The sequence below is a fragment of the Stegostoma tigrinum genome, chromosome 13 (assembly GCF_030684315.1).
Source record: "Stegostoma tigrinum isolate sSteTig4 chromosome 13, sSteTig4.hap1, whole genome shotgun sequence".
NCBI lineage: Eukaryota > Metazoa > Chordata > Chondrichthyes > Orectolobiformes > Stegostomatidae > Stegostoma > Stegostoma tigrinum.
The window spans coordinates 15,609,057-15,621,524 of record NC_081366.1 but is presented as its reverse complement, the minus strand read 5'-3'; positions in this window follow the sequence as shown (position 1 = coordinate 15,621,524).

Here is a 12,468-nt window from a genome sequence, read left to right as displayed (position 1 = left end):
ATTACAATTTACTGATGCTCAACCGGCTTCTCTGTGGAGGATCACAGCCACTAATCCCCTTACTGCAGCCAACGTGTCCCTCTGATGTGGTTCCATATGCCTCCTGACTATCTTGAATGCGCCCTGTCATTCCTTGTTCCATCCCTGCAAATGCCTCTGATTTCCCCACTGAGCCTTGATACTCCACTTCCTATGACAGTGAAACCACCAAAGCAGGACTGAACAGAGCCCTGGCTGTTTGCACTCCTTGACTGTGGGCCTCCCAAGTAGGTGACTGAGTGACAAAGTTCTTAAATTGTGTGCAGAGTGCCCATGTCTAATAATAGCAGGACTCCTTGACTGACAGCATCCAACCCTAGTCTCTACCAGTTTCTAACATGGCCATTTGGTTGAATGAATGTACATTTGGCAGCTGGCACACACTGTAAGGTTTAGATTGACATTTTAGTGTGCCAGACATCAAGGATCTCCATTGTCTCGTTAGGAACAGGAGCAGGCCATTCACTTCATGACCCTGCTTTATTTTTCTGTTGTATTATGCCATATATGAGTGTATCCCAATGCCATTGACCTGTCTTGGTTCCATGTCACTTAACAACTTTGACTAACAAAAATTTATCATTCTCAGATTTGACATTTTCAATTGACCTAGAGAGAGGTGCAGTTTTCCACTAAGTTTCAAATGAGAAAGTGATTCCTGGCATCTCCACTAGATGCCTAGCTCTAATTTTAAGGTCATTCTGTCTTGTTCTGAACTCCCTCACCAGGGGAAATAGTTTGTCACAATCTGCACTATCAAATCTTTTTATCATCTTAAAAGTGTCATTTAGATTGCCTCTTAATCTTGTGTACTCAAGGGAATATAAGCTTAGCTCATTTAAAATCCTTAGAACAATAATCATGTCAGTTCTCAACCTCTTCTTTTCTGATGAGAACATTTCTCATTTATATTATCTCTCCTCATGCTCCAATCCCTTCATCTCAATTGCTCTGTTTGCACTCTTCTGCACTGCTCTGAAATCCAAAGGTCCTAAGAAAACTATGTATAATAGTCTTGTGAACATAAATTGGCAAGATTTTCTCATTATGTTTCAATATTAACTTTTTTGCTCGATTCCAATATATGATTTTCTTCCTTCATTGCCACTAAACATTGTTGCAATATTTTCAATTTATTGCAATCAAGATAGTTTCTTTATCATTTTAATAACTACCTCATCTTAGAGACTTTCTGCCCATGTGAAGTACTTTGCATTCCTTTACACTGAATTCCATTTGTCCCATTGACTGCCCAATGCCCTGGTGGATTCTCCAATAATCGATTCCACTCTTCTTTGGAGTCTAATACTATCATTAGCTTTGTACCATCTGCAAATTGTGCTTGTGACCCTTACATCCTAACAATTTCTGAAAATATAATACGGAAACAAGGAGATATTGTCCTGGATAGAGTCCTTGCTCGACCAGAATCTCTGAGTTGAAATCCCAAGATTTGATGGTCAAGAAAGGTGCATTCATAATGGACTCAAGCAGATTGGGCATCAGCCTGCAAATTCTTTCGCCACACGCCAATGGGAGTTGGTAACAGAAGTGGAGATTCTTGGGCAGCCATATGATAAAAAGCAAATTGGAGCTGCTATCTTCATATTTCATAACTCCAAACTCGTTCCAACTCACATGTAAAAGTGAAGTTTCTACAACAACTCAGACTCCGTTGAGGGACAAGAAATAATGGGAACTGCAGATGCTGGAGAATCCAGGATAACAAAGTGTGAAGCTGGATGAACAGAGAGAAAAGAGATAGGTGGAGAGGAGAGTATAGGTGGGGAGGTAGGGAGGGGATAGGTCAGTCCAGGGAAGAGGGACAGGTCAAGGAGGCGGGATGAGGTTAGTAGGTAGGAAATGGAGGTGAGGCTTGAGGCGGGAGGAAGGGATGGGTGAGAAGAAGAACAGGTTAGGGAGGTAGGGACAGGCTGGGCTGGTTTTGGGAAGCAGTGGGGGGAGGGGATGAGCTGGGTTGGTTTTGGAATGCAGTGGGGGACGGGGAGATTTTGAAGCTTGTGAAGTCCACATTGATGCCATTGGGCTCAGTTTGCAATAAACAACTGCACCTCCCAGTCGCGAACCATTTTAATTCCCCCTCCCAGGCCCCAAGATGACATTCCATATCAAGCAGATGTTCACCTGCACATCTGCCAATGTGGTATACTGTATCCATTGTACCCGGTGTGGCTTCCTCGACATTGGGGAAACCAAGCGGAGGCTTGGGGGCTGCCCTGCAGAACACCTCCACTCGGTTCGCAACAAACAACTGCACCTCCCAGTTGCGAACCATTTTAACTCCCCCTCCCATTCCTCAGACGACAGGTCCATCATGGGCCCCCTGCAGTGTCACGATGATGCCACCCGAAGGTTGCAGGAACAGCAACTCATATTCCGCTTGGGAACCCTGCAGCCCAATGGTATCAATGTGGACTTCACAAGCTTCAAAATCTCCCCTTCCCCCACTGCATCCCAAAACCAACCCAGTTCGTCCCCTTCCCCCACTGCATCCCAAAACCAGCCCAGCCTGTCTCTGCCTCCCTAGCCTGTTCTTCCTCTCACCCATCCCTTCCTCCCACCTCAAGCCGCACCTCCATTTCCTACCTACTAACCTCATCCCGCCTCCTTGACCTGTCCCTCTTCCCTGGACTGACCTATCCCCTCCCTACCTCCCCACCTATACTCTCCTCTCCACCTATCTTCTTTTCTCTCCATCTTCGGTCCGCCTCCCCCTCTCTCCCTATTTATTCCAGTTCCCTCCCCCCATCCCCCTCTCTGATGAAGGGTCTAGGCCCGAAACGTCAGCTTTTGTGCTCCTGAGATGCTGCTTGACCTGCTGTGTTCATCCAGCTTCACACTTTGTTTCCTTTGAGGGACAAGATGGTTATTCACCCAGTATGGATTAGTTTGGTGCCAACTGCACAGAGGTTGGCTGCTTTTCCTGTTGGGATTGTCCTGCCTCATTGTGCTATCTGTTGGTAGAGGTTGTGATGCTGTGCATCTGATCTGCCTTTGGGCAGTGAACTGAAGAAGAAGTAAACAAAAGCTGTCACAAAATAAACAACTGTGAAACCTAACATTAGCTTCACAAGTTGATGACAATCCCTGCACCATCATCCTCTATGTTCAGTGAGTCTGCCAACTAGATAAACATTGTATAATATTTCCACTAATCTCCATTGTCTTAATTTTTGGGTCCCAGTTTATCTAGGGGGACTGTATACTATATCAACCATACTTCTATCAAATTCTTCCGCTATATTCTTGCAAAAAAACATAGACAGCTGTCTTTTACAATTCTACAACTACCCAGATGCTTCACAATCTTATCTTTGCTAAGGGAGGAATTCCGCGGCTTTATCCACAAAGAATGTCAAACCCATTGCATAGTTTCCAAAGTTACTTTTTACTACCTATTTTAAAAATAGGATTACCATCTGCCTTTTCCCAGTCCCAAGACACCTCTCTGGTATTCAGTGATTCCGGAAGATTCATGCCAGAATTCCTGCAATTTCCTCTCTTATTTCCTCAAGGATTCTGAGATGCATTTTGACCAACTCCTGAGAATTATTTGTCTTAAGATTGCACAGCTGTTTAGTAAACATGTTTGTAAATGTTATTAAGCATAATGCAACCTACCGCTGCACTAACCATTTAGTTCCCTATTCAGATCAAATAAATGACCTGTTTTCTCCTTGATAAATAAGAATAATTAATTGGAGGAGAACTGAGTTCAATGGAAATGAAAGCTGGGCTAGACAGACTGGAACCGAGGGTTGGCAAGAAAAACTATAGTGGAACAATGGGTACCTTCAAAAAAGAGATGGTTTGGGAACAGTTGAGCTATATTGCCTCAAAGAGAAAGGTATGGCAACAAACCCACAACTTCGTGGATGAAAAAGCCACTGAGATTCACATAAAGATGAAGAAGAGTGCTTGCAACAGGCATCAGGTAGAAAATACAATTGAAAATGAAGCTGAACATGAAAGGTTCGGAGGGAGCGAAAAAGTAAATGATAGTAGCAAAGAGACATTATGAAAAACAGACAAGCAGATAACGTAAAGGTGAACCCCAGAGTCTTCTTTATGCACACGAATATTAAAAGGGTGTTAAAGGTGGGGTAGGGCTGATTAAGAATGGAGACAGGAACATAGCTGAGAAGTTAATTGAAAATTTTACATCTGCCTTTGCTAAGGAAGGAGATGCTGCCAAAGCTGTAGTGACATAGGAGGAAAATCAGTCACTAGAAGGGTTTAAAATTGAAAAGGATGTGGTTTTGGATAAGCTTTTGGTACTTAAAATTGGTAAGGCACAGAACTGAATGAGATGCATCTGTGGATATTGAAGACAATGAAAATCAAAATGTCAGAAGCAATATCAAAAATCATTCAATCTTCCCTAGATTCAGGAGTGGTGTCATGCATCTGGAAATTTGCAGTAACATCCTTGCTCAAAAGAGGTTGTAAAGCATGTCACAGAAATTACAGACTGATCAGTTTATCTTCTGTGGTGGGGAAATTTCTTGAAACAATTATTTGGGGTAGAATTAATAACCACATAGAAAAATTTGGGTTAATTATAGGAAGAGTCAGCATGGATTTCTTAAGGGAGAATCATGATTAACTGGAATTTTTGAAGAGGTAACAAAGAGAGTTGATGAAAGTAATGCTACTGGTATGGTATATGTAGATTTCCAGGTATCATTGATATTGTGTTATGCACACACTTGTGAGTTAAGTTAAAGCTCAGAAAACAGATGGAACATTAGCAATGTGGAAACAGAATTGGCTGAGTGACAGGAAACAGAGTAATGTTCAATGGGAATTTTTGGGTTTGAGAACTTGAGAACAGGAGTGCCTTACAGGCTAGTTTTCGGACTGTTGTTTTACCTGTTATAAATTAATGATCAAGGTCTTGGTGTGCAGGGGGACAATTTCCAAGCTTGTGGGTGATACAAGTTTTGGAAGCATTTAAACCGTCAGGGAAGTGTAAAAGTACAAAAAAATTGAGTGGGCAGATAAGTGGCAGATGAAGTTCAATGCAGAGAAGTGTGAGGTGATGCGTTTTGGTGTGTAGGCCATGAAGAGACAATATAAAACAAAAGGCACTACCAAAATGGTGTGCAGTTCTGTGATAGAGACTTCACAGCATGTTAAGCATTACTAGTTAACAGCCTCACTATGTTCCCCTTTCAATAACCCCATTCTTTATCTATTCACACATGAGGTGTGGATGTCACGAGCTAGGCCAGCATCTGTTGCCTATTCCTAATTGCCCATGAACTGAGTGAATCACTGGGCTGCTCAGAAGGAGATAGGAGTCAACCACATTGTTATGAATCTGGACAGACGTCTTGGCCTAATCAGTTAAAGACTGCAGATTTCCTTCCCTAAAGGGAATCAGTGAACAGCAGGGGTTTTTACAACAATTAGAGACAGCTTCATGGTCATCCTTACCGGGATTAGCTTTCAATTCCAGATTGTAAGAATTGAATTTGCTGCCATGGTAAGATTTGAACATGTGTCTCCAAAGAATTAGCTTGTCTAGTAACATCAACACCTTAACAGTGTGGCCATCTTTCTTCAAACAATTGAAGGACTAGATCCTAGTGGTAGATCCTCTGAAATCAGGGAGACTTAAGAGGTCAAAATTGGAGGAATACAGAGCTTTTGGAGAGTTGGAGGGCAGCAAAACTCTACAGAATTAGGGAAGCGTAAGGCCACAGGAGATTTGAAAAGAAGATTGGGAATATTAATTAGGAGAATTTTAAGCAGGGGAGAATCGGTGGGAAGATCAACTATAAAAGGCACTTGCTGTCTGACCTGCTAGCAATTTTCTAGCATTTTTTGTTTTTATTTCAGATTTTAAGCATCCTGGAACATTTTGCATGTTTATTCTCCTGCTCTTTAACATAGTGGCAAACATCCAGTTGAAAGGGAAGATGGGGCTATGGTTTAATATCACATCAACTAAACTGTACCTCTAGCTCCAGAACTCTCAGCCGAGATTAAGTGCTCAAACCTCTGGCTTGTGAGTTGAACTCACAACCTTCCAAAACAACAGTAAAGAATGCTACTAACCAAGATGTTGCTAACATCCCACTAAGTGTGTCTAACCTCACTGATTAAGCACTCATATGAAGAATTGCCACTTCTATAAGGACTTGAGACCTGCTGCAATCTGTGGAACGTAACCCAGTCAAGAGTCAAGAGGCCAGGAGAGTAGAAAACAGAACTGGAAAAATATAATTTAAAAAGGCTGCTAAACTACATGGCGCCATAATATAAAACGTGGCCATGAAGTGGCTGTATTTAAAGCCTGGAGCTTTGAAAACCAGATAATTGGGGAGTATTTGGTGCTTGGATCAGGATTTTTAAATTTAAATATTATGTTTGGAGCAGAAATTCTATACAATGGAAGTCACGGGAAGTGGTCTGGTACATTGCTGTACTTTGTCCAGGATTATGCTTGGATAGGCTTAACATTGATTTAGAGTTGATTTGAATAGTTGAGCAGCATACCGTAATTTTGTTCTTCCTACCGTAAATGAGACCTACTACGTCTATAAGTCAAAGGCAAAATAGGGTGGATGCAGGAGAAACACAGCAGGTCCAAGACCACTTGTGGACAGAGAACTGAACTAACATTTCAGATGGTTCAAATTAGAGAATAAACACATTCCATCAAGCAAAGGTCAGGTAAAACAAAATGGAAAATCTGTGATTTAGTGGAAGGTTTGTGAGATTAAGAGCGTACAGTTGTGTTATGCCTTTTTCAAGGTAGAGTATCTCAACTTGTGATTTGTCCACACCAGCTGTGGCAGACATAGGCAATACATAGGCTCTTCTTCATTAACAATAATATTGAGCTATCCTGTACAATCAGTTGCATACACGGGGTGGGTAAAGGGGGTGAGGTTTGGTTGGCGAGCTGAATGTGAGGCAAACATGCGCTCCAACTAGCCTCCAGCTCTTAAAGACAGTCTGTCCCTCTTAAAGGGAAGCTGCAGTGGAGATGTAAGACTTTAAAAAAATGAAAATTAGGAGGAGAAGGAAAATGGTGAAGCAGTCAAAGTTGAGGGCTCCAACATTTAGTGATGCCATTTTGGAGGTAGTGGTATATTGGCATGGCACTGGGTGAGTAATCCAGGCTGATGTCCTGACGATGTAGGTTAAAATCCCACCATGGTAGATGATGTAATTTGGATCCAATAAAAATCTGGAATAAAAAGCTAGTCTAATGGTGATCATGTAACCACTGTCAATTATCATAAAAACCATCTGGTTCACTACTGCTAACAAAGTGTGGGGCTGGATGAACACAGCAGGCCCAGCAGCATCTCAGGAGCACAAAAGCTGATGTTTCAGGCCTAGACCCTTCATCAGAGAGGGGGATGGGGTGAGGGAACTGGAATAAATAGGGAGACAGAGGGAGGCGGACCGAAGATGGAGAGAAAAGAAGATAGGTGGAGAGGAGAGTATAGGTGGGGAGGTGGGGAGAGGATCGGTCAGTCCGGGGAGGACGGACAGGTCAAGGAGGCGGGGTGAGGTTAGTAGGTGGGAAATGGAGGTGCGGCTTGAGGTGGGAGGAGGGGATAGGTGAGAGGAAGAACAGGTTAGGGAGGCGGGGACGAGCTGGGCTGGTTTTTGGATGTAGCGGGGGGAGGGGACGAGCTGGGTTGGTTTTGGGATGCAGTGGGGGAAGGGGAGATTTTGAAGCTTGTGAAGTCCACATTGATACCATTGGGCTGCAGGGTTTCCAAGCAGAATATGAGTTGCTGATCTTGCAACCTTCGGGTGGCATCATTGTGGCACTGCAGGAGGCCCATGATGGACCTGTCGTCTAAGGAAGGGGAGGGGGAGTTAAAATGGTTCACGACTGGGAGTTGCAGTTGCTGATTGCAAACCGAGCAGAGGTGTTCTGCAAAGTGGTCCCCAAGCCGCCGCTTGGTTTCCCCATTGTAGAGGTAGCCACAACAGGTACAGTGGATGCAGTATACCACATTGGCAGGTGTGTAGGTGAACATCTGTTTGATATGGAAGGTCATCTTGGGGCCTGGGATGGGGGTGCAGGAGGAGGTGTGGGGGCAAGTGTAGCACTTCCTGCGGTTGCAGGGGAAGGTACCGGGTGTGGTGGGGTTGGAGGGGAGTGTGGAGCGAACAAGGGAGTCACGGAGAGAGTGGTCTCTCTGGAAAGCAGACAGGGGAGGGGATGGAAAAATGTCTTGGGTGGTGGGGTCGGATTGTAGATGGCGGAAGTGTCGGAGGATGATGCATTATATCCGGAGGTTGGTGGGGTGGTATGTGAGGACAAGGGGGATCCTCTTGGGGCAGTTGTTGCAGGAGCGGAATGTGAGGGATGTGTTGCGAGAAATGTTGGAGACACGGTCAAGGGCGTTCTCGACCACTGCAGCGGGAAGTTGCGGTCCTTGAAGAACGCGGACATCTGGGATGTGCGGGAGTGGAATGCCTTATCCTGGGAGCAGATGTGGCAGAGGCGAAGGAATTGGGAATAGGGGATGGAATTTTTGCAGGAGGGTGGGTGGGAGGCGGTGTATTCTAGATAGCTGTGGGAGTCGATAGGCTTGAAATGGACATCCGTATTTATTTCAGAACCCTCTGCCCATCCCCCTCTCTGATGAAGGGTCTAGGCCCAAAACATCAGCTTTTGTGCTCCTGAGATGCTGCTTGGCCTGCTGTGTTCATCCAGCCCCACACGTTGTTATCTTGGATTCTCCAGAATCTGCAGTTCCCGTTATCTCTGGTTCACTACTGCCCTTTAGTGAAGCAAATCTGCCATTCTTACTCTGCCTGGCCAGCAGGTAGTTCCAGATCCCTAGCAATAGTTGACTCTTAACTACTCTCTGGGTAATAAAAGCTGACCTCGTCACATTCCATGACTAAACCGAAGACTACAAGTTGTTGTTAAAGAGACCGGCAATGTATACATTGATGAGGGGGGTAGGGCGAGAGTGAGAATGGGAGGAGGTATGCAGCAAGTCTACCCATCAGTCCTCCAGAGAGATTGGGAATAGGTTTTGAGGGATGCCAATATCTAGTTCTAACAATGAACACAAAGTACAGGCTATTTGGCCTCTTGGCCTCACTCTGCAAAACTGGAACATTATGACTGTGGCCTTGACTCCAATTTTCTGTCTACCCCTCCCAACCCTACTCTTCATAACCCTTTAATGCCCTGTCAATCAAAAAATTGTAGAATTCAGGTTTGATAATGATAAATAACCTGCACTTTTCTTTGTATAAGGGAATTCTAAAGAGTAATGACTCTCTGAAGAAATAAATTCTTCCTTGGCCCCAACTTAAATGGAAATTTTAACCAACAAGCAATGCTGGCTTTCAGGATAGATGACTCAATGCAATTGTTAAGGAGAAAGAATTTATGTAAGAAAGCAATTCAACACAGGAATCTACCAAGTGAACCTTTCTTGAATTGCATCCAATGTGAATATATCCCTCCTAAAATAGGATATCAATCTGGCAGCAACACTGGAAAAATTACAAATGACATTGCATGAATACGTCTTCACATCATCTCTAATTCTCACCAAACCATTAACTTCTCATGCCGCTCAATGTAGCACACCACAAGCACTAGATCCAGGAGCTCTTGCTCAGGATTCATGTCGAACATTCATATATTCCTCTCCCCCACCCATATGAACCTTCCAGCCTCACATCTGCCTTACTCAGTCCCCACATATCTCCAGTTTTTCAGTTCTGACAGGCCAAACAAATCATCTCACAAACTTTGACATGCTGCCATCTCTTTTGGACGACAAGATAGACCATAAACACAGGGAAATGCTGAGAAGCAATGCTGTGGAGGGTGCACGGGACAGACTCCTATGAGTCCATGCTGTGGAGGTGGCAGTTTCAAGGAATTGAAAACCCAGATCCGACACAGGTGGCAGCTCATGGTGAGTAGTGTCCTGGATGGCTCCTCCTTTTCATCCTCCTTCCCCTCTCCCACCCATCACAATCTGACCTGTAAAGTCCCAATGCCCTTTGTGGTAGCTAGGTGATGGAGGACACAGGAGACAAACATGTGCCCTCCTGAGTGCTGGTGTATATCTCCTGAATAACCAGGCAATGGAACCACTGTTTTTCTCCACAACGTCCTTGTGCCATCTACAGCTAGTGACTCTCTCTGTCACCCAACCAAATGAGGGTGGTGCACCCAAATTCATTTGTCAGCATTCCACAGGGACTGTTCCCTCCTGGGCAGCCTGATCCACTCCTCCTCCATATCTAACACCTCCCCAACACCCCCAGAGCAACTTCCCCTGCAATCATAGAAGATGCAACACCTGCCCATCAACCTACTTCTTTCCCATTATCTAAGGCCCCAGACACATCTTTCAAGAGAAGCAGCAATTTACCAGCACTTCACTCAATCTAGTCGATTGTATTCACAGCTCAATGTGGTCTCCTCTACACTGGAGATATGAGATGCAGGCTCAGTGACTGCTTTACCAAACACCTTAGCTTCAGCCATAAAAATGACCCCTGGCTTCCAGTTGCCTGCTATTTTAACACCCCACCATGGTCCCCAGCCAACATGGTCTCAGACTTGCTGCAGTATCCCACCCTTTCACAGTCATTTTCAATTCTGATGAAAAGTCACTGGACAAGCTTCAAGATCTTCCCTCCCCCTACCACATCTCAAAACCAGCCTGGCTCGTCCCCACCTCTCTAACCTGTACTTCCTTCCACCTATCCCCTCCTCCCACCTCAAGCCACACCCCCATCTCCTAGCTACTAACTTCATCCCACCCCCCGACCTGTCTGTCCTCCCTGGGCTGACCTATCTCCTCCCTACCTCCCCACCTACACTCACCTTTACTGGCTCCATCCCCACCTCTTTGATCAGTCTGTTTCTCCTCCACCTACCTTCTCCTCTATCCATCTTCCATCCGCCTCCCCCCTCTCCCTATTTATTTCAGAACCCCCTTCTCCTCCCCCATTTCTGGAGAAGGGTCTAGGCCCAAACTGTCAGCTGTCCTGCTCCTATGATGCTGCTTGGCCTGCTGTGTTCAACAAGCTCCATACATTGTTATCTCGAATTCTAAATATTAACTTTGTTTTTCTCCACACAGATACTGCCTCATCTGTTGAGTTTCACCAGCATTCTTAGCTTTTTTTTTCAGATTTCCAGCATCGCAGTGCTTTGTATTTATTCTTGAGTGTTGGGCCTTGCTCCTATTGTAGGTTCACTACCTTTATGTGCTGTGTGGGCGTAGGAGTCATTAGCCTTAGGGGTTCTATTTGCAATAGAATTAGTAGTGATATGGAAAAAGATGGGAGGCTTCGGAAGAGTCAGCATGGATTTCTAAAGGGGAAATTGTGTTTCACTAATGTGCTGGAGTTTTTTGAAGAGATAACTAAAAGAGTCAAGGGTAATACTATTGGTGTGTGTTTGTGTGTGTGTGCATGTGCGTCTGTGTGTGTGTGGTCTCCTTGGACTTCCAGAAGGCATTTATACATTGCCTCTGGTCAGACGTATGAGATATATAGGTGAATGCACACAAGGGACAGTAGCAACGTGAATACAAAATAGGCTGAGTCATGGGAAACAAGAGAGTAAATGTCAATGGCTTATTTTCAGGAAGGAGCATGGTTTGTAATGGAGTTCCCCAGGGGTCAGTACTGGGGCCTTTGCTTTCCCTGATATGTAGATTAATGATCTGGATCTTGGTGTGTCGGGGACAGTTTCAAAACTTGCAGATCTGATACAGGTCCAATGGACAGAATGGCCTCCTTCCGCAAGTGATTTCTGTGATTCTGGATAGAAATATAGTGCTAACCTTTGGTTCTTTGTAATGGCCCAAAGGTGGCATGTGCAGCTGACTGGCACAGGATCACAACGAGGTAATCACTAGTGGTGCACTGGAGTTCAATTTTGAGACAATTATCCTTTAATTTATTACAAGCTGGTTCTCAGTGCAGCCCAGCTGATGAGAAGAAAATTGTCTTTATTGTGGTTCTCATGTGAAGTGAGTTTGTCTGATTTTTGTTGTTTCTTCGTAGCTATAGATGCTCTGCATATCACTAATTTGTTTGTGCTACATTGTCGCATGGACAGAAAGTAGAATTAATTCGATTGGCATGACAGGATGTTCTAACATATTGGGTCAAAACAAGTGGACTCTGCATTGCTCTGTGTTGCCTCGCAGTGTTTGAATTAACACTGGATGCAAAAAAAGGTGGAAAAAAAATTGAAACGACAGCTATGTAATTGTAAGCAAAAAACTGAGCAAAAGATTTGAATACATTTGCGTTTTCTTTTCCAGTTTTATAGGTATAATTTGCATAAACAGTGTAAATAAGGATCATTATTTTGATTATGAGGGGGAGAACTGGAACTGCGGTTTTCAAAGAGTTAATGCAATATTGTGACATTTTAAA